The sequence below is a fragment of the Sus scrofa genome, chromosome 1 (assembly GCF_000003025.6).
Source record: "Sus scrofa isolate TJ Tabasco breed Duroc chromosome 1, Sscrofa11.1, whole genome shotgun sequence".
Classification (NCBI taxonomy): domain Eukaryota; kingdom Metazoa; phylum Chordata; class Mammalia; order Artiodactyla; family Suidae; genus Sus; species Sus scrofa.
Genome location: NC_010443.5, coordinates 72,380,564 through 72,402,913, shown reverse-complemented (window position 1 = coordinate 72,402,913; position 22,350 = coordinate 72,380,564). Strand labels below are relative to the sequence as shown.

The window sequence follows — 22,350 nt, the reverse complement described above, 5'->3', positions numbered from 1 at the left end:
GGGTCATGTGAAAGAATGACAGTCTCACGTATTATTTATCATACTGCTGATATTTATGTCTGAGGTAAGTTGAGATTCATTTTAGATGTGCCAGCACAGTTGAAATAGGATTTTGGGGTATGGTAGGAAAAAATCAAGTATGACAGTTCCATCCATAGTCAATCACTAGGATGGAATCAGTCAAAATACTTACCTGACTTCATCCACTTAAGTGTTTTCTAAATATAATCATCTCTTGGTCTGGAAGTATTAAAAGTTACCCACAGGGTAATTGGAGAGAAGAGAGTCATACCTCTTTTCCAGTAATTTGAGATTAAATGATACTTTGTAATAATAAACATTCCTTTATCATGTTGACAAAAGAATCCTTTAAATTCTCTCAAACGCGAATTACAGATTTGATTCTTCATACTTACCAGCAAATGTAACACTACTGTGGAATCTAGTAGTCATGATTTAGGAAGCATAGAGTGAAAAAGGACTCAATTTTTAGATTCTTTGGGGGTTTCTTAAGTATTACAATACTTCATGACTTCTGTTACCTGACAATGTGTTGGAATGATCACCAGTGACTTAAAGACAAATCTGAAGATTTGGAAATGTCAGGATGTTTTGACATAGCAGTTGATTCTTCTGAAAGTGATTAATTTAGCTTTCCCTCTATAGCTTCCCTACCCCCACACCACAAGAATAAAGCACAGCCAGGCTTTTTCCTCTTTGCTTTCCATGGTTCTTAGTGGAATGTCTTACACATTAGTTGGTGCTTTGCAGCAATGTAAAAAAAAAAAAAAAAAGGAAAAAAAACTAACAGGATTATTTAATGACACCTTAAAATCAGTGTTCTATTTTCCAGTTAAAAATATCAACTGTAAAAATAGGAAGGTGCTTGTGTTTAGAAATCAGTAGACAAAGTGCATTCGGCTCAGGTTTGCAGTACTGCTGAAGTCTTGCTTACTCAAATCGGCTACTTTCAGTAGGAACCACTGTGGATCAGATCCTTGCGTCAGTCCACATTCATTTGAGTTGTAGCATAGACCACAGCACAGATCCGTTTCAACATCACTCTAATTTAAGCAGCCCCCAAGTTGGAGCTATTCTCATCAAGCATCTGGAGGCATTTATTAATTCTGGCCTTTTCATAAATGAGTAGTTTGTGTCTTGCTTTTGCCTCTAGACTTTGCTTCTGAAAATGTAATACATTTTTAGCAAAGGAAATGTGTCAGATCTGTGAGCAAGGTTATTCACACTGGAGAAGACTTTTAGAACTATGTTCATGAAAAGCTTTAAGAGAAGTATTTGGCTTTCAGTCTTTTATGTTGAGGGGAAGAGGTATCTGCTTCACATATTACTTAGAAAACACCGATTCACTTTTCCTTCACAGCATGTACTGTGGTTTTTAAAAATACTTGTATGGTATTTGTTTCCCACACTGGAAACACTCCATAATAGCAGAGAGCAGGTCTGTTTGGCTCAGGATTGTATTCTTGGGAACAAGCCCTGTGCCTGGAACATAGTGAACTGTACTACATACTTGCTGAATAAAAGGTTGGGAAAGCCTGGGCTGTGTAGGAGATCTCCCTCTTAGAGTCCAAAGTACATTAATGTATTAAAGGCTTTGAGACGTTCTAAGGTTAAGGAACCTATTCGATCCAGCAGTTCCCAAACTTTCTTGATTATAGGGTTTTCCCCTCAAGTCCTATGTCATATTGAACTATAGTTTGGGACAGGCTACATTATGTATTAGATTCTAATGACCTAGAGTTTAGAGTATAAGTTATGCCCCTCCTTCTCTGACAGCTCCAACTGTTTGAAAGTAGCCATTACACTTCTCACTCCAACAAAGCATCTTGAGCCTGATCATTCCACCCTCTAGCTATGTCCCATTTTTGTTAGTGTTATTCTTGAAACTCATTCACCAAGTGTATGGTGATTATCTAATACATGCCAGCCTATGTGCAAGAAATGCAGTATATTAGAATTTGTCATGCTAATACTGGTAGGTGGTCCGGCAGCTCAGCAGTGCTGTAATTTGACAGCATATTCAGAGTAAGATTAGTAAAAGGGCTGGGAACCACAAGATCTCTTTACAAAATTTTCATCCGGATATAAAAACTAAGGCAAATGGTTAATCCTTGGATATGAGAGTAAGCAGGAATTGGATGAATAATTGCTCTCAGGGAGCCACTATAAATGTAGCTCAAAGAGCCATGGAGTTATAACATGGCATTCTAGGAAAATGATCACTAGAGCCCCAAATGGAGAGGCCAAGCAGAGAGGCTGGCTTCACAGATGGGTAGTTTTTTTCTGGCATTGGCCTACGTGGCAGGCATTTCTGACCTCTAGGGGGATACTGTACTTGTTTGGAATGGGGCGACCTTCTCTTGTGTTGCCTAGTGCACATTTTCCAAATAGCAAGTCATGTTGCTGAAAGCTTAAGTCTGTAACTTGGGTGTTGATAGTCTTGTTACTCAGAACTGTTGGGTCTTAGCTTTTCTTTAACAGAGACAGTGGGGTGTTCCTGTTGTGGCTCAGTGGTTAACAAATCTGACTAGCATCCATGAGGACGCAGGTTCGATCCCTGGCCTATGCTCAATGGGTTGAGGATCTGGCATTGCCGTGAGCTATGGTGTAGGTTGCAGATGCGGCTCAGATCCCGCTTTGCTGTGGCAAAGGCCAGCAGCTGCAGCTCCGATTCGACCCCTATCCCGGGAACGGGAACCTCCATATACTTCAGGAGTGGCCCTAAAAAGCCAAAAACAAAAACAAACAAAAAGCAGTAACTCAGTAACCTATTACCTGTATCTGTTTCATTGTGTGCAAGCCTAGGAGAAATTGCATGCCCTGACTACTATTCTTTTTCTGGGTGGGCCATCTCCACCATGCCTTCCTTAAGAATATTGTCATTTCTGGAGTTCCCATTGTGGCGCAGTGGTTAACGAATCCGACTAGGAACCATGAGGTTGCGGGTTCGATCCCTGGCCTTGCTCAGTGGGTTAAGGATCCGGCATTGCCGTGAGCTGTGGTGTGGGTTGCAGACGTGGCTCGGATCCCGCGTTGCTGTGGCTGTGGGTAGGCTGGTGACTACAGCTCCGATTCGGCCCCTAGCCTGGGAACCTCCATATGCCGTGGGAAGCGGTCCTCGAAAAGGCAAAAAGACCAAAAAAAAAGAATATTGTCATTCCTAGTGCCCATATTTCTGTAGATCGTTTTGTCATAGTTTTGAAGTTAATTATCATGTAATATGAAATGTCAACTTATCCTGGAATCTCTGATACTAATATTCAAGTGTGACAGAGAATGTTCCTGGCGATTCTGATGATGTGTGAAGACAGCAACTGAAGCCAGCTCTAAATAAGGGAGAACCAGGTTGGGGCAGGGCTTGGGGAGGAATATATCTAAGCAAATCAGGTAAAAAGCTAAGTTACTTTTGAGTTATACCATGCATGAAACATTCAAGTAAAAAAAAAAAAAGAAATTCCTGATAAGTTGTGATTAGCTAGAGTTCAACTCAAACTCAAATACGTGATGGACATCTTTCATTCTAGGCAGAACAAGGACCATGCATTAGTCTTGGAGCAGCGCTTAGGACACCTTAGTAAAAGCAACCCAATTTGCTAATTCCGTGTTTGGCATATTCTCCTAGATTTTATAGAAGTCTACATGATTTATCTATTCAAACATTTGTTGAGTAAGTAGAGAGAGGAGCGGATGTTTAGAGAGGAAGAATATATAATATGGTCTCTGGCCATGAGGAACCTCTGTAATTGGAGTGAGGACAAAAGTAACTACAACTTAATTGTTGGATATTGCAACAAGAAGGGTACGATAAACTACTATGAGAAAATGGAGCCGAGAAAATGATTTACTTTGAGCTAACTAGATGGTATCTTGCTTGACCTCTCAGAAGCATTTGACAGTTGATCACACCTTCATTCTTGAAACACTTTCTTCACTGGACACCACACCCTCTTGGTTTTCCTCCTACCCCAGCCCCTTTCTCGGTTTTCTTTGATGATTCTTTCTTTTCTTCTTGACTCCTCTTCTTGCAGTGCCTCAGGGCTCAGGCTTTGGTCGGCTTCTCTAGTTACACTCAAGATGTGAGCTCATCCTCTGTCTTTTAACACTGTACGTTTTCTCCAATATTAACTTCTATCGGTCCCAGACTCATACCCAACCACCTACTTGACATCTATCTTAGATGTCTAATAGTTAGAATTTTATTTAGTCAAAGAACTCTTGATTTTCTGCTCCCACCTGCACCTCTCTCACTTTTTCCGTCTTAATAAATGCTACCCAGCCCCAAAGCCTAGTATCTTTTATTCCTAACCTACTCATCCTTAATTCTTCCTTCACATCCACATCTAATCCATCAGCAAATCCTAATGAATCTAACCTTAAAATATATCCTGAATATATTTTTAACACTTCCACTGCTACCACCAAAGTCTAAGCATCCATCATCTCACCTGAACTTCTTAACAGTAGCCTCTCATCTGGGCTCTCCTTCTTAAAACATGACATCAAGGCAGTTATTTGTTTGAAACATTCTAGTGTCTTCCCATGTCTTCCCATGCCACTCAAAATAGATATAAAATTCTTTTTTTTTTTTTTTTTGGTCTTTTTGCCTTTTCTTGGGCCGCTCCCGTGGCATATGGAGGTTCCCAGGCTAGGGGTCTAATCAGAGCTGTAGCTGCCAGCCTATGCCAGAGAAACAGCAACTCAGGATCCAAGCCGTGTCTGCGACCTACACCACAGCTCATGGCAACGCCAGATCATTAACCCACTGAGCAAGGGCAGGGATCGAACCCACAACCTCATGGTTCCTAGTCAGATTCGTTAACCACTGCGCCACGATGGGAACTCTGATCTAAAATTCTTACCAAGTTCTGCTTGATATGGTACCTGCTTCTGACCTCATCACTCTGCCTCATCCACCTTATTGTGTCCACACTGGCCTGCTTCCCCACCTTGACCTTGAACACTACTAGATCATTCATTCTCCCTCCAGGGACTCTGCACTATACTTGGCTCTATAGCCAACATTTATTGAGTGTTTACTACAATGTCCTAGGCACTCTTCTAAGTGCTTTTCAAGTATTAACTCATTTGATTTCAGAGCTCTATGATATAGTTACTAATATTATCCCCATGGAGAAACTGAAGCATGGGACAATTAAGTAACTCTACTGGTATTGTGAGGTGGGTGATAGAGCCGGGATTTAAGCCTAGGCAGAACCGGCCAAGTACACATTCTCGCCCACTTCCTGCAGTTGCCTTGCTTACTTTTGGTTGCGCAACAGAATGTAAAGGCAGAGACCTTCCTCTCTTCAGCCTCAAACCTCCAACAGTGCCTGACACATTGCAGTTTCTATAACTTATAACTTCTATGTGTAGGTTAGGAAAAGCTCCATTGCAGAAAGCTTTAGGCTGGAGCTTCAAGAGGGGGAAATTCTTCCAAGAAGTTGGGAAGAGAGGGAAGGAAAGCAGGTGACAGCCAGATAGAACTGTATGAGTAAAAACTCAGAGAAAAGGTTGTCCGGTTGGACTGGAACCTAAGTCACTTACCAGAGAGGAAAAATAAGACAGGAAAGATATATTCTGTTCTGACAAGATTATAAAAAGCCTGAGTACCAGGCTAAGGAGATGAAATTTTATTTGCTGTGCAATAAGAGCCACTGAATATTTTTAGTAGTTAGGTCATATGTTCAGAGCAACCTTTAGAGATGATGATTCTGGTAGCATCTTGCAGCAATGGAATTCCATCCATGTCTGCCCCTTTGGTTCCTTGCTCCATCTGGCAGCCAGAAAGATCACTGAAAGCTTCAGCTTAGGTCCTGTGATACTGTGATTTATAATAAGAAATATATGTTTGGTCTTTGTCCTTTTTCTGGCCCAGAGCTTCTAAAACTGGGCATACCCTAGTGCTAAGAGCAATCAAATATCTTCTAAGTTATTGATGACTTTTGCACCACACCTAATGATGGGGGCTAGTTGCCCGGAGAACCAACCATGTGATTAGAGATTCCAAACTTTCAGTCCTGCCCCCCTGACCTCCAGGGAATGGGGGGAGAGGCTGGAGGTTGAATCATTCACCATGACCAGTGGCTTAATCAGTCATGCCCAGGTAATGAAGCCTCCATAAAACCCCCAAAAGACAGGGTTCCAAGAGCCTCCTGGTGGGTAAATTGATGGACAGTTAGGAAGAGTGGCATCCTTTCTCACATACCTTACCCTGCGCACCCCTTTTATCTGGCTTCTCCTTTTATGATAAACTGGTACTCTAGAAAAGAAAATATTCCTATGAGTTTTGTGAGCTGTTGTAGCAAAGTGAATGAAAAGAAGAGGGATTCATGGGAACCCCTGATCTACAGCTGGCAGGTCAGAAACACAGGCAGTGATCTGGGCTTGCAGTGGGCATCCGAAGTGTGGCAGGGGAGAAGGAGGCAGTTGTGAGGGACTAAACCCTTACTCTGTGGAGACCGATGCCATCGCCAGGTGGAGAATGTCAGGATGGAATTGTAGGACACTCACTGGTATCCAGGAAACTGCTTATTGGGGGTGTGAGGAACACCCTTCCCTCCAAGGCTGACCTTGGTATGGAACCATTTTAGGTTCATTTTCTCCTTTGCTTGAAATCTTTAAATGGCTTCCGGTTGTCTTTATGGTACTCCAAAATTCTTACCACGTACAGGCTTTCTAAGATCTGGCTTTACCCTCACTAGATTTATTCCCCTAAACTCTTCCTCTTCTCAGTGATCTCAACCATATTAACCCCTCTCAGATTCTCAAAAGCATGAAGCTCCCTCCTATTACAAACTCTTACCTCGATGGTTCCTTCTCCCTGGAATGTCCTCTGCTGCCATCCCCTTTTGCTTGCTAGTTCCTACTCTTCCTTTCTCTCAGCTCCTCAGGACTTTCCTCTCCAGCTGCCCAATCCCTCCCTGGTAGGGTTGCCAGAGGTAGCAAATTAAAATACAAGGTCCCCAGTTAAAGTTGAATTTCAGATTATTTCAAACAAGATTTTTTTTTTTTAGTATAAGTATATCCCATGCAATATTTGTGGCATACTTATACTTTTTAAAATTTCACCTTTTATCCGAAATTCAACTTTTTCTTTTTAATGGTCGCATCTGCAGCATATGGAAGTTCTGAGGCCAGAGGCTGAATTCAAGCCACAGGTGTGACTCATGCTGCAGCTGTGGCAGCACCGGATCCTTTAACCACTATGCCAGGCCAAGAATCAAACCCACACTTCCCAAGCGACCTGGGCGCTGCAGTTGGATTCTTAAGCTATGCACCACAGCAGGAACTCCTGAAATTCAACTTTAACTGGACATCTTGAATTTTATCTGGAAATCCTACTTCCCAACTAGTTTTGGTTATTCCTTCCCCTAGCTCACTCTTTGCTTTTCTTCAGTATTTATCTCACTTGTATTAATTAATTGCTCCAGATCTGTGGTACCTGATAGGCCATAAGGTCCATGAGAGCAGGGGTAGGTCTTTGTTTACTAATGCCTAGCACAGTGCAATAGCATGTCATAGGCCCTCAAATATTGAATGAAAACAATTTAAGGCTATTGGGGTTCTAGAGAGAGGCCAGGGCTGATGACGCTGTCTGGAAAGTTTTTTTCACAGAGGAAATCTTTGAAGCAGGAGGGTTTGGAGGGAATAACACAGCAAAGGTATAGAGTAGAAAAAGAGAAGACCTTGGGTTAAGTGGAGGGGAAGGCCCGTGCTTGGGTGGCACAAAGAGGAAGAAGAGCAGATGCCAGAAACAGTGGTGCTAGAGAAAGATTCATAAACTGCAGAGGGATCCAGGGAAGTAACAGGGACCAGGCCTTCAGATTTGGCAAGTTAATACTTGGGATGTTCGAGAGAACTGATTCGGATCTGATAGTTGGCAGGCTGCATGCAGACTACTCTTGAGAAATTTAGTGAAGGGGGAAAAAAGGTTATAGCCGAGCTGTTGGCTTGATAGAAAGAATGTGTGTGTGTTTTCTGCATAAGGAAGGCCTCAGTGTGTTCACTGGTGAAAGGGTGAAGGAGAGGGTGGTCCTCCTGCAGGAGGGGGTGATGGATGGTCTAGGAACTAGTGGAGGGGATGGACTTTCACAAGTAAGAGGAGGAGGATGGGAACAGTGATTATTAATTATAGTTATTTCTGATAAGTGCGACTCTGGTCTCAAAAAAAAGTCACATTGTCCTTATTACTAAAGATTATATCCAGTGTTCATGAAAGGGTATAACCTTAATATGAACATCATTAAGATTTCTTAACCCAACAGCTTCTCAAACTTTAACAAGCATGGGAATCACTCCCTGTTTAAATGCAGATTTTGAAGAGTAGGTGGGTCAGGGCCTGCAAGTCTTCATTTCCAGCAAACACCCACGGGATGCTGTTGTTCCTTTCTTAGACACTCCGTCCTTGCTTCCCTGAGGGTGGTTGTGGTTTGTAATGGCAGCTGAATGTAAAATTTTTTGTCTTTTTTTTTTTTAGGGCTGCACCTGTGGTATATCGTATGGGAGTTCCAGGCTAGGGTTCAAATCGGAGCTGCAGCTGCTGGCCTACGCCACAGCCATAGCCACAGCAATGCCAAATCTGAGCTGTGCGTGACCCACACCACAGCTCGCGGCAATGCCAGATCCTTAACCCACTGAGTGAGGCCAGGGATTGAAGCCTCATCCTCATGGATACTAGCTGGGTTCATTACTGCTGAGCCACGATGGGAACTCCTGAATGTAAATGATTTACATTGGCTTAACCTTATAATGAAATTTATGCAAGAAATATTCAGCATCCTTTCTTCTGGCTAGCTGAAATAAGATTGAAATACATCTTCTCACAAATGTGTTCTAGTTTTAAATAACTCAAAATGCTTATGTGTACCTCAAACATTCATTTCCTCAGTACTAAGAAAAGGGTTACCTTCTGAATTTGAAATCATGTTGCTTTGGAATGTGAGAAAACAGAAAATTGCTTAAAAACAGAATGTGATCTTCATAAAATATTTACTATAGTGAATTGTTGAGCAGTTATTTTTTTGAGGGATCTATTGTTTGTTGATTCAAAGGGATTCTTAAATCTTTCCTGCAAATGTTTTTAGGATATTAGTATGATTTATCATTAATACTCTAGAGATACATTTTAAATGTTTACATTTAACAAAGTAATGCTTTTTAATAGAAAACTACAATAAGCACAAATGTGCTATTGTCAAAAATAACTATAGGACTTAACTTTTTAATTAATTCCTAGTTTTGAACCTATAAACTATGATGAATGTCTTCCTTTTTAATCCCATCATCATGCTTCTATCACTTCATGTAAAAATTTGAGATGATGTTAATATAATTATTTGAAATTACAGACTACCTGTTCATCACCTGCCATGTGACAGATCCTGCAGAAAGCAGAGGCTCAAAGATAATGATCAGAAAAAGATTATAGTAACCTGCAGGCAAAACTCAAAATTTTCTTCTATGATCATTTTTAAAAGGTTTTTTGGTGGGTTCCTGTTGTGGCTCAACAGGTTATTAACCCAACTAGTATCAGTGAGGATGTGTGTTCAATCCCTGGTCTCACTCAGTGGATTAAGGATCCCACGTTGCCGTAGCTGTGGGGTAGGCCAGCAACTGCAGCTCTGATTCAGCCCCTAGCCTGGGAACTTTCATATGATATGCCACAGGTGTGGCCCCCCAAAAAAAGTTTTTATTCATTTGAAATACTTTAGGAGTTCCTCCTGTGGTGCAGCAGGTTAAGATCTGGCGTTGTCTCTGTGGCAGTGTGGGTTTGATCCTTGGCCTGGCATCTTTGGTTAAGGATCCAGCATTGCTGCAGTTGTGGCATAGGCCACAGCTGTGGCTTGGATTTGATCCCTGGCCTGGGAACTTCCATATGCTGCAGGTGTGGTCAAAAAGAAAAAAAAAAAAATAGAAATACTTTGTACATATGCAAAATTCAAAAGTTTCCAAGAGTGTACAGTGGAAATTTCTCTCTCCCCCCTGTGCCAACTCCATAGAACCCCCTCTGTTGATCAGTGTCTTGCGTCTATTTCAGACAGCAGCTTTACTTATGTTTTGGAGACTATTTCATGTTAATATATATAGTCTGCCTGATTTATTTATTTATTTATTTTTATTTATTTTTTGCTTCCTAGGGCTGCACCCACGGCATATGGAAGTTCCTAGGCTAGGGGTCGAATGGGAGCTACAGCCGCTGGCCTATGCCACAGCCACAGCAACTCGGGATCCAAGCCCCGGCTGCAACCTACACCACAGCTTACAGTAATGCCAGGTCCCCAACCCGCTGAGCAAGACCAGGGATCAAATCCACATCCTCCTGGATCCTAGTTGGGTTTGTTAACTGCTGAGCCATGAATGGAACTCCCAGTCTGCTCTATTCTTAATAGCTGCATAACTCAGTATGATTTTTCCATAATTTTCTCCAAATTTGAATTTTTCTTCATAAGCAAAGTTTTGCATAAGTGAATACATTGAGCATTTAGGACCATTAAGGAAGAATGTCAGTAAATGCCTACAAGGAAATTCAACATCCCTCTAAATTGTTTCCTTATATTGTAGAGGCTGTATCAAAAGGCTGAAGCCCCTGCTAATTCTATGCATTCTTACAGTGTTAGAAGACCCTGCTGGGTATAACAGGCCCCTAGAATAGAGAGGAGATTGCATTCATTCCTGGGTATCAGCAGTACTACCCATTAATATCATCAATGGGTTAAGAACCTGACGTAGTGTTCGTGATAAATAGGTTCACAATCCCTGGCCTTGCTCAGTGGGTTAAGGATCTGATGTTGCTGCAAGCTGTGGCATAGGTCACAAATTGGCTCAGATCCGGTGTCGCCATGGCTGTGGCATGCCAGCAGCTGCAGCTCCATTTCAACCCCTAGCCTGGGAACTTCAATATGCTGTGAGTATAGACGTGAAAAGACAAAAAAAAAAAAAAACTTGCCGGCGCTTCTGTGCCTGTGGGTAAACATGAAGGCCATCCCAAACTGATGCAAATATCTACATGCCTCCCAAAAGACCTCTGATGATGCAAACACAGTCATCACCATGTACAAAATGCAAATCCAATAGGCACCTGGGAGACCTCACATGACAGTAGGGCTTCTGCAGTTCAAGAGGAGTTCCAGGAGGACTTTGTTTATCTAGTCTTTCATCAACTCAATATATATCTTTGAATGTTTGCTGTGTTCCAGGCACAGTTTTAACACTAGGGATATAATGATGAGAAGACAGACAAGGTACCTGCCTTCAGGGAGCTTACATTCCAGTGCAAAGTAGTTGGCTCCACCTCACCAAAGCCAACCAGTCCTTGTCTTCCTTCCTCATTCTGGTCATGGCTTTCTCTCATTTCCACCCCAACCCCACCCACCACCCCTCCCCTCTCTAGTCAACCTGCAGACCTGCATGCTTTGCTCAAGGTTTCACCACCCAGAATGCCTTGCCTTGTTTATGCATCTACTCATCTTCCATGTGTTTTAAGTGCCTAGCAGGATTTGAAGTACTTTGTGGGTGCTCTATAAAACCAAGCGAGTAAAGGCTGGCTCTTGGCATTAAGGCTGAACTTTTTTTAAAGTAAACTTTTAATTTTAGAACAGTTTTTCATTCAAAGAAAAGTTGCAAAAATAATGTATAGCATTTCCATAACCCCTCACCCATTTCCTCCTGTCCTTAGTACCTGACAATACAATGGTATATTTGTCACAATTAATGAGCTAATACTGCTACATAAGTATGAACTAAAGACCCCATTTTAGAAAGGGTGGGGGAAAAATGTAATTGTAATGTATACATGTAAGGATAACCTGACCCCCTTGCTGTACAGTGGGAAAATTAAAAAAAATATTTAAAAAAAAAGACCCCATTTTATCCAGATTTCCTTAGATTTTTGACTAATTTCCTTTTTTCTGTCCCAGGGTCTCATCTGAGAAGCCACACTGCCATGTCTCTTTAATCCCTCTGGTCTTTGATGGTTTCTGGTCTTGTTTTTTATGAAGTTTTGACAGATGTGAAGAGTTCTAGGTAGCTATTTGTAGAATGTCCCTCTAGTTGGGTTTGTCTGATGCTGTTGTCATGGTTACACCAGAGGGGAGATCATGGGTTATTAGAGGAAGCCCTCAGGGGTGAAGTGCTCTTCTCACATCATACCAGGGACACTCATATGAATGGACAGTGAAATCAGTCATGAACACCTGGCCAAGGTACCATTTGCTAGGTTTCCCCATGAAAGTTACCCCGTTCCCCTTTTACCTACCCTGCTGTTTGGAAGCAAGTACTTAGTGCAGGTGAGGGGTGAGGGGAGAATTAAGCCCCACCTCCTGGAGGGTAGTAGTTATAGATATCATTTAAATTCTTCTGTAAGGAAGAATTTATCTCTTCTCCCCCATTTATTTATTTAATCAACCACTTCAATCAGTCTGGAACACAGCAGACCTTCAATGTCTGTGTGTTAAATGAATAAATTATAGAGTGGTAGTAAAGATAGAGAGAAATGCAAGAGTCAAGACTTATTTGAAAAAGGCACATCGTAGTCGTGGCTTGGGTCTGTGGGTGTGGACAGGGAGAGGATGAGGGCCCTCCTTCCAGCCAGTGTGCCCCACGCCAGTGCTCACAAATGCTTTCTTCCTCTGCTGTTGAGCCACATTGGGTAGTTGCAGGATTCTTTTAACTGTGTAGACTGTATTTCTACCCCTGTGCTTAGTCATATTGGTCAGAAGTGGAAATAACAGAATTTTTCAAGAGAAACTGAGATTGAGTAGAATCACAAAAACCAGTTCTTATCACATATTTTCAGACCCACAGGACTTTATCATCTTGGATGCCAAATCTCTGAAACTCTGTGAGCATCAGTCACTAGCAAATAAAAGGTCCTCAGAGGGTGCCAGAATTTCTTGGAATTTCACATTGTGACGGGGAACAGAGGTAACCATGTGTTCCAAAGAGCTAATTGTGTTCCAAAGAACTTTCTCTCACCTGATTGGATGTTAGCTTAACAATAGCTTGACACTGCTTTTCTTGACAGCGCCGATGCCTGAGGTCTGCAGCTGGGTGCCTACTTGGCTGCTGGCTCCTTTAGCAGAGTGCAGCCACCTCCCGTCACTATGGAGGGACTAGGAAGAGCACAGGCCTAGAACAAGCCAACACAGAGCAGAAAACAGAAGGAGCCAGACCCCAGGAACAGAAAAATGTGAGTCCTCTCTGGAAAGTCTGGTATCAGAGATGGGCGTGCTCCAGAAATGCTGATTAATGTTGAAGGCTTGGTCCTTTCGGTCAAATGGGTTTTATGCTCTTGACTGAGAAACCAAAGCAACACTCAGATGTTACTGGGAGGGATGCCAGTGGTGTTTGCATTGGTTAAGAATTTTCATATGACAGAATAACAAACTCAAACTGGCTTAAGCAAACAAAGAGATTGCGTTAGCTTATGGCCTGAAAACTCCAGCGCACAGTCGAGAATTTACATCCTCCTCATGACACTGGCTCTGGGACTGTTTTGTTTGTCTCACTGCTTCTTCTGTGTGTCGGTTTCTCTTGGTGACACAAACAGCTGAGGGAATTTTGCACCTTGTATTCTCCAAGACACCATCTGGGAGAAGAGGGATTGTCCCCTCTGGTAACCCCACAGAGGACTGAGGAAGCCTTTCCCCAGAAGCCTTAGCAAACATTGTCCCCAGTCCCATTGTCCCAAATCGGCCATATGCCCACCCCTGGCCAGGCATGGGTACTCTGGCTTCAGCATGTCAGGGCCACCCCTGGGAGCTGGAGGCATCCAGCTGTTTGGGGGGGTGGTGCAGTTGTTCTTCAAGGCAAACTGCAGGTGCTGTGGCAGGAAAAGTGGGGAAGGGACACTAGGAAGGCAACCTAGGTGTGTTAACGACATCAACATCATTATTATTGTGATCAAGACCAGATTGTAGGTAATGCATCTATGGATAAGAAAACCTTTGTTCAGAACCCCAGCTCTGCCTGCTTCTAGGCAAGTGACTTAACCTCTTCAGGTCACAAGTTGCTTTATCTGAAAAGATGTGGATGCCAGTACCTCTGGGAAGGTCAAATTCATACATCTAAATATGTCATATATACATATCAAAATATATACGGTTACTTATTTGAAAAAATAAAAATAAAATATGAGGTGCTTTTTGTATTTCCTCAAAGTGCCAAATACAGTCAGTCCCATAGAAGCCAAGATTGAATCCAGGTTTCCGCCTGGCAGGATGGCAGATGGGAGGAAGGCTTCCCTGGCCACCAGGCGCCGGGCAAGTCCAGGCCCATCTCCTCTCTTCATCGCGAGAAAGAAGTTTCACTGGTTCAGAACCAAACTTAAGCAGCAGGTGTTCAGGGCTGGGGTGTTGAAGTTTCAGCTTTGATTTTTCTATGAAATCGTTCAGGTTATTAAAATGTCGGCCCTATTCTCTTGTTTAAAAACTGGTTTCATTTCTAATGACACAGCACCATCATGCCATTCCTTGATTTAGTCACAAGAACCAAAACTAATGTGTGGCTAGTTTCATGTCATTTTTATAGCAGTTAGTACAGAGAACAACAGGCTCTTGTAAAAACAGATGTATTTGCTATCTGTTTCTCTATCTGCTACCTCCCAGGCTCAGAACCCAATTTCTGAGATGGCGTGCTCCTCTGGTTTGGGCCTGTGGTGGAGGCTCTGGCAAGGACGAAAACCTGGCTCTTATTCTCAGTGGGAAACTTTTTCGAAAGAAAGAAGAATCCCATCTTCCAAACATTACAAGAATTGTAAAGAGACCATTCACTTCCTGAAGAAGAGTCCCTTGGCATTATTGTCTATTGTGAACACAGAGGAGGACTTTGGGTTTTTTTTAATTTATTGAAGTATAGTTTATTTGCATTGTTGTGTTAATTCCAGCTGTAAGCTAAGTGATTCAGTTATACATATATGTATGTGTATACACACACACACATACACACTTTTAATACATATGTATGAATGTATATATACACATACATATATTTGAATTTATGTATATAAATATAGAGACATTGAATACACACACACACACACACACACACACACTCTTTTTAAAAGGTATTATTTTCTGTTACGGTTTATCACAGGATGTTGAATACAGTTCCTTGTGCTATACAACAGAGGAGGGTTTTTTACTTGATGAGCCTCTGTAGACTTCTTCAAGGCCTTGTGGTATTAACATGAGAAAGTGACCATATATTTAGCATTTCTGGGAAAACATGGCCTTCATAATAATGCTAACACTCTCATAATGAGTCCACAACCAGTCTCCTCACGGAGGTTTGATCATCTCCAATGTCTCCACAAACAGGTTAGATAACAAATGTTTACAGATGAGGAACAGAGACCTTGAATTTTCCATGGCTTCAGAGAGTGTTATGGAATTCATTTAGAATCTGGGGCTAACTTCTGCCGGGTAATTGCTCGGTCTCTCCATGTCTGAGTTTCCTCACATATAAAATGTGAATAATAATAATAATAATACTGAATGCCTCATGAGTGGTGGTGAGGATTATGTAAACTAATGAATGTAAAGTGTTTAGAACAGCTCGTGGCACACAGTTTGCACTCAGTAGATGTTAGTCGTATTTATCACCACCTTCGCTATCCTTTTCTCTCAGTTGCAAGTTGAATGCCCTTGCCTCTTTGACTCACGCATATACAACCCACCCACCGGGTCTCCCCTCAACCTCAGTTACTTATTTCCTCTTGATCTCCAGTTGTCTCCCAACATCTGTCTCAGACTAAGGCAAGTCTTGCTTCCATGCTAGAAAGCTGGCCTCCCTAGGGCCATCTCAGCAACCTTTCCTTGTTGCTTTTTAATGCCGAATGTGACTCCTAGGGCACCAATATTTATTAAATGTTGAATATTGAATTGAATTATCATGTCAAGTAGATCCAACTCACCTAGAAGCACTGGATTGGGCAGTTATACCTCCTCCTCTTTACTCTGATTTGGAGCCTGGACTATGCTGCAGTCAAGCCCAGGTAAACTTCTTGGCCCAGTTTAAAACATTACATCCAGTTCCACCAACATCGTTTCACTTAATCTCTGCATTCAAAAAAAAAAAAAAAAATCCACTAGGGAACACTGTCAAGAAAGCTTTTCTGTAGTTCATTTCTTTGGTTATCTTATTCCTTCTTTCTTTCAACTGATATTGCTGTGTTCATCTAAGCAATCCTAATAGTACTGCTGCTTTTTATTGCTTTGTGTATGTACATCTTTGGCCCTTCTCTCAGGTTGTGAATTTTCGGAGGCCTAAAGCCATTGCTTCTCTTTCCTTGTATCACCTGCAAGAACACAGGCAGATCTTGCAGGTGATGCAAGAGTTAACTCACAGAAGGGCTGTGACTGCATCTGTGGATCTCGTTTGTGTCCTCCCTCAGCTGATGCCCTCTTTCTTTTCTCCTGAGTGTCTCACAGCCCCTTTCTACCTGCATGAAATCAGGCCTTGAGCAAGCAGAGACATAGATTTCATTGTCAGGGCTGCTTTGAAGGTGTCATACCTGGGGCATCCTTGGACCAGGCCTCTGGCATCTTCTGTTGGTGTATGTGTTAGCAGATTACCTGCCATTTTCTCAAACAAATGATCACGTGTTTTCTCCACATCCCATTGTGTTTTCCTTGGTCTAATTTCTCTCCCACTCCCCACAGTCTCATCCTGCCTTTCCCTGATTCTTTTCCAGGCCCGTCCCATTTCCCGGCCTCTGCTCATGCTTCGGCCGTTACTCTTGCTCAATCCTTCTGCATGCCTCACTTTGGTTTCTGTTCCCCCTGTTCTTTTTCTTTCACTTTCCCCCGCCCACCAGTCCTTTTTAACAGTGTCATCATGACTTACAGTGTGGGAACATGGCACTCTCTGTCTCCCACATTACACAGCCGCCCCTGGCTTTCCTATGGCCAGCATTCCTTCCCTGAACCAATCCAGCAGGACAGAGGTTCCACCGTGGCCAGATGCCAGAGCCTAGCTCTCACCGTGACTCCTGCTTCCTGCCCACCTCCGGAAGCCAGGGCAGGGCCGAAGAGGGAGGCCACCCAGAAAGACCCCGAACCTCTTCTTGACTTCTGTTGGGATGTGTGAGCTGGGTGTGACCCCAAGACTCAGAGCAGCTTCGCTCTGTGAAAGCTCGAAACAGGGAGGGTTCTCTTAGAGGAATGGTCTGAGCTGCGGGAAGAGGTGGGGTAGCACATATGACTGAGACCAGAGAGGTTTCTGGTGCTGACATGACTTGGCCTCCTAATCCACAAAACTCAGCTGAAACACCGAAGCTAGTGAATAACAGGTTCCCAGTCATAAGCAGAAAACACTCTTCCCTTTTCCTTCCCTCAGGCTTCTATGTGCAGCCTTGTGCCATCTGTCCTCATATGAAGTTTGCAAAATTGTTCAAGTGGAGGATGGGTCTGGCATTTCTCGGCCATGCCTCCCTCCTAGAGGGTCGGCTGGGACAGCTGGAGCAAGCCGGTCTTCAAGAACGCGGGTGGGGCTGCTGGGAAGGGGGCCTTCGAGGACTCAGTTTCAGAGATCGAGAAACAGTCTTCTTATTTCAAAGATGCAAACTGAATTTGGTCAAACACTCTCCCTGTGCGGCAGCTGCGCTTTGAAGCTGTAGACCAGGGTGGAAATAGAGGCTCTTGTCTGAGAAAGGATAGGTTTCCGACTTACACTCTCTGCTGACCGTTCTATTTCCTGCTGCTTTGCTGCCTGGACCCTCTGCATGGGGGCGGGGGGCTACAGTGGCAGCCCAGTGAAAGTGAGTAACACCCTGAGCTGCACAGGCCTCTGCAGCACCTTTCTCCAGCCTGACCTCCACTTGCTGCCTTGCTGCCTTGCTGCCTTGCTACCTTGCTGCTGCTGCTGCTGCTGCTTCTGTATAAGCCAGGCTCTAGAGCGGGGCTGAACAGGCTGGTGGAAGAAAGGAGCGAGCCAAGTCTTAAGCCCAGAAAGGCCATGCAGACCTAATCCTTGTGCCCACAGTTACAGCCCACCATGGGTACATCTCACCCACGACACAGGCAGGAAAGCAGACACAGCTAAACTCAAGATGAACGTTAGTATTCAAAGATGTTTTAGGTTCACCCACATTACCTGGCATAGTGCTGAGAATGCATTTAATATTTATGGATCCATGGAGTTCCCGTTGTGGCGCAGTGGTTAATGAATCCGACTAGGAACCATGAGGTTGCGGGTTCGGTCCCTGCCCTTGCTCAGTGGGTTAAGGATCCGGCGTTGCCGTGAGCTGTGGTGTAGGTTGCAGATGCGGCTCGGATCCCGCGTTGCTGTGGCTCTGGCGTAGGCCAGTGGCTACAGCTCCGATTCGACCCCTAGCCTGGGAACCTCCATATGCCTCGGGAGCGGCCCAAAGAAATAGCAAAAAGACCAAAAAAAAAAAAAATTTATGGATCCTCTCGACATTTAAATAAGGCCTGACCAAGGGAAAGGGAAAAGGTAATAGGAATTTTGCCAAACAGCACCAAGGAATGCAATTTTTTCTTTGTCTTTTTGTCTTTTCTAGGGCCTCACCCGCGGCATATGGAGGTTCCCAGGCTAGGGGTCCAATTGGAGCTGTAAACGCCAGCCTATGCCAGAGCCACAGCAATGCTGGATCTGAGCCACGTCTGTGACCTACACCGCAGCTCACGGCAATGCTGGATCTTTAACCCACTGAGCAAGGCCAGGGATTGAACCCTAAACCTCATGGTGCATGGTCAGATTTGTTAACCACTGAGCCACGATGGGAACTCGAAGGAATACAATTTTTTAACTCTATTTTTTCTTCTTTTCCATTATAGTTTATGACAGGATATTGAATAGGGTTCCCTGTGCTATACAGTAGGACCTTGTTTTTATCTATTTTATATAGTGTGTATCTGTTAATCCCCAAATCCTAATTTATCCCTCAGCCACCCCCTTTTCCTTTGGGGAGCCATAAATTTGTTTTCTGTGTCTGTGAGTCTGTTTCTGTCTCAAAAGTAAGTTCATTTGTGTCATATTTTAGATTCTGCATATAAGTGATATCATGATATTGGTCTTCTACTTACTTCACTTACTATGATAATCTCTTGATCCATCCATGTTGCTGCAAATGTCATTATTTCATTCTTTTTATGGCTGAGTAGTATTCCATTGTATATAAGTACCACATCTTCTTTATCCATTCCTCCACTGATGAACATTTAGGTTGCTTGCATGTCTTGGCCATTGTAAATAGTGCTGCAGTGAACTTTTGGGTGCATGTATCTTTTTGAATTAGAATTTTCTCCAGATATATGTTCAGGAATGGGATTGCTGGGTCATATAACTCTATTTTTAAAGAATTATTTTTATATAATCTTAGCTTTAGTTAATATCAGCCAAAGTGTGTCCAATCTCCTATTTCTATTTTATTTTAGAACTAAATATACAAATTTCTATTTTATTTTAGAACTACCCATATTGGGTCTCTTGGATATCTTTTTCTTTTCTTTTTTTTTTAATGATTTTTATTTTTTCCGATATAGTTGGTTTACAGTGTTCTGTCACTTTTCTACTATACAGCAAAATGACCCAGTCACACATACATATAAACATTATTTTTATCATATTATCTTCCATCATACTCCATCATAAGTGACTAGATATAGTTCCCAGTGCTATACAGCAGGATCTCATTGCTTATTAGGTATCTTTTTCAATCAATCTTGAAAATTCACAGAGCTGGACTTCTGAGGCTGTCTGTTCTTGAGCCAATGAAGTGCAAGAAGAAAATATTTTAACTTCTATTTACATCTATGTTTTAATGTAAAAATGAAGAAAGGAATTAAACTTTACTATTACTACTAGTAACAGTAATAATATGACTAATATTTGCATATCTGCAAGTATATGTATATAACATTTACAAATAAATGTAAACATGATAGGGATACAGGTTCCAATTTTTGGTGGAGGGGATTGGATTCTAAGTTGAAAAATGTCTAGTGGGTCTTCTGCTTCTGACCAATATGGAATAAGAGAGACCAAATTTACCCTCCAGTCTGAAACAGCCCCCACAAAAGAAAAAAACAAAACAAAACAGGCAAATATCTGAAATTACAGTTTTCAAGACACTGGGTGTCAAGCTATGAAGAGATCCCCAAGAGCTGGAAAACTCATGAGGTGAGCTCTTGAATGAGCTCAGCTACAACACTGAGGGCACATTGCTCATAAACAGTTATATAAAAAGTTTGGTGACTTTTTTCCTAGACTGTAGACTCCTTGAGGACAACAGTCTTGTCTTGTTCACAGTGTACCCCCAGGACCTGGCACAGAAGTTGTCACATGGCAGTCACTGAATGTATATGACTTGAGTTGAATGATTATCTGAAGCTCCCTAGGGAGGTCCCAGAATGATTAGATCGCAGATGCCGGGGCCTCAGGGCCTGGTGCACCTTAGCACTGATCCAGTCCACTTTCTTCACTATCTAGATGAGGAAATTGAGGTCCAAATCCATGCTGTGACTTGTCCAAAGTCCCTCAGCCCCTCGTGGTTGAAGCTAACTGGGGATACTCTTTCCTATAAACCAACCCTTGAGTCAGGCAAATCCATAAACCAGAGCCACAGGCTGCAGCAATCCTTTCCTAAAAGGCTGATTCCTGCTGCTCACAGAGCAGGGGCAGGATGGAGTTTGAGGTGTTAAAGGTGGTGTTTTCAGAAACAAAAACAGGCACCAAGGATTATTGTAGACAAAGCCACTTGGAACTGAAGAAATGGCTAGATGTTGCTCAATTCTAGAAAAATGCAGAAAGAAACTTCCAGGTTGTGCAGAGAATCCAGAGGAAGATCATGTCTAACATAAACTCTGGTTGTCACCAGAGATTCCTCAGGACTCTAGAGGAGACCTTGGACTACCTACATGGATACTCCAGAAGATTCTGGACCTGATCCACCACACCAACCAGTACTTTCCAGGATAGTCCGCAAGACTTGGGTTTACCTGGGGGTTGGGTGGGGGTGGGCCCACAGAAGGCAGCCCCATGTTGGGACCCCACTGCCCAAATGCTTGGCCCAGCTGTGCTCGGACCCCACACAGAGAACACAGTTCTGAGGGACACATGTCAGCCAGTGGGGATCTTCAGGCCACAGGACAAGTCTGTCACAAGAGGATCTTCCCACTCTGGACTGAAGGAGCCCCTGATGTTGCACTCAGCAGGCAGGAGCAAACCCCTGGGCAGGTTTTGCCTGCTCTTTGTGGGTGGTGTGCCGTATGGCCGGCTCAATGGCCTCCCTTCTCTGCCTGCGTTTGTCCTGGCTTCTCCTGGGAAGTGGCAGCTGTGGCCGAACACTTTCACTTTGGGTTTCTCCTCAGTTCAAATTCCTCCTCAGTTCAAATACCAAAATCCTTGAGAAGGCAGCCCCACTCTTTCTAAGCACTTTGTTGGGGCCAAAAAATTCTAGGAGGTAGAAATCTGTTCCTACACTGGCCAGGTCAAGTCTTAAAATGCTCAAGGTGCAGTTCCCATCGTAGCTCATCAGGCTAAGAACCGAACATAGTATCCACGAGGATTCAGGCTCGTGGTTGAAGGATCCAGCGTTGCTGCAAGCTGCGGCATAGGTCACAGATGTGGCTCAGATGTGGCTCAGATCCGGCATTGCTGTGGCTGTGGTGTAGGCTGACAGCTGCAGCTCCAGTTCAACCCCTAGCCCAGGAACTTCCATTTGCTGCAGGTGTGGCAGTAAAAAGGAAAAAAACAAAAACAAAAAAACGATCAAGATAATGATTGCTGGCTATTGTCTTGAGCATGTTAAGGCTTGATCTGGGCCGGTGTAGGAACAGATTTCTACCTGCTCCCAGATGCTTCCTGCCTCCCCGGCAACCCAGAGCACGTCCTCAGAGGACATGGGGTGGAGGCTAATGCTTGGCTCCTATTTCAAAGACTTTCTGGTAGCCTCACAGTTCGACACAGTTTTCAACAGTGACATGGGCTTCACCTGACAGAATGGAAGTGAATGGTGACTTGGATGAGATTCATGGAGACTTCTCTGCCCTGGGATCCCCTGAAAGTTCCTCAGGAAGGGAAGCTAACAGGACATCATTGTACAGCTTAAAGTGAGTCTCCTGAGTAAGACATCATCTGATTTACACCAGATTTGGAGGTGAATCTCCTTGGGCCCAGAGCCCATGTAGGAGGATGCCTGAACCAGCCTGACCCCGGGCAGGGGAAACATAGCCGGCTAGGCTGCACCTGGGCTGTGCTCCCCTCCACACCAAACTGTCCATTCAACTTGCTAGCAGAGGCCTAGGGCAGAGCCTGGAGCTGGAAAAGGTGTGTTCCTGGCCACCAGTGACAGGGAAGTGATCTCTAAGC

General features: G+C 43.4%; 1 protein-coding gene across 1 annotated transcript in view; it reads left to right on the top strand.

The window, feature by feature from the left end:
* The window catches only part of ATG5 (autophagy related 5), a 176,453-nt gene that overhangs the window by 117,489 nt on the left and 36,614 nt on the right, over positions 1–22,350 (top strand). The window lies entirely within an intron of this gene.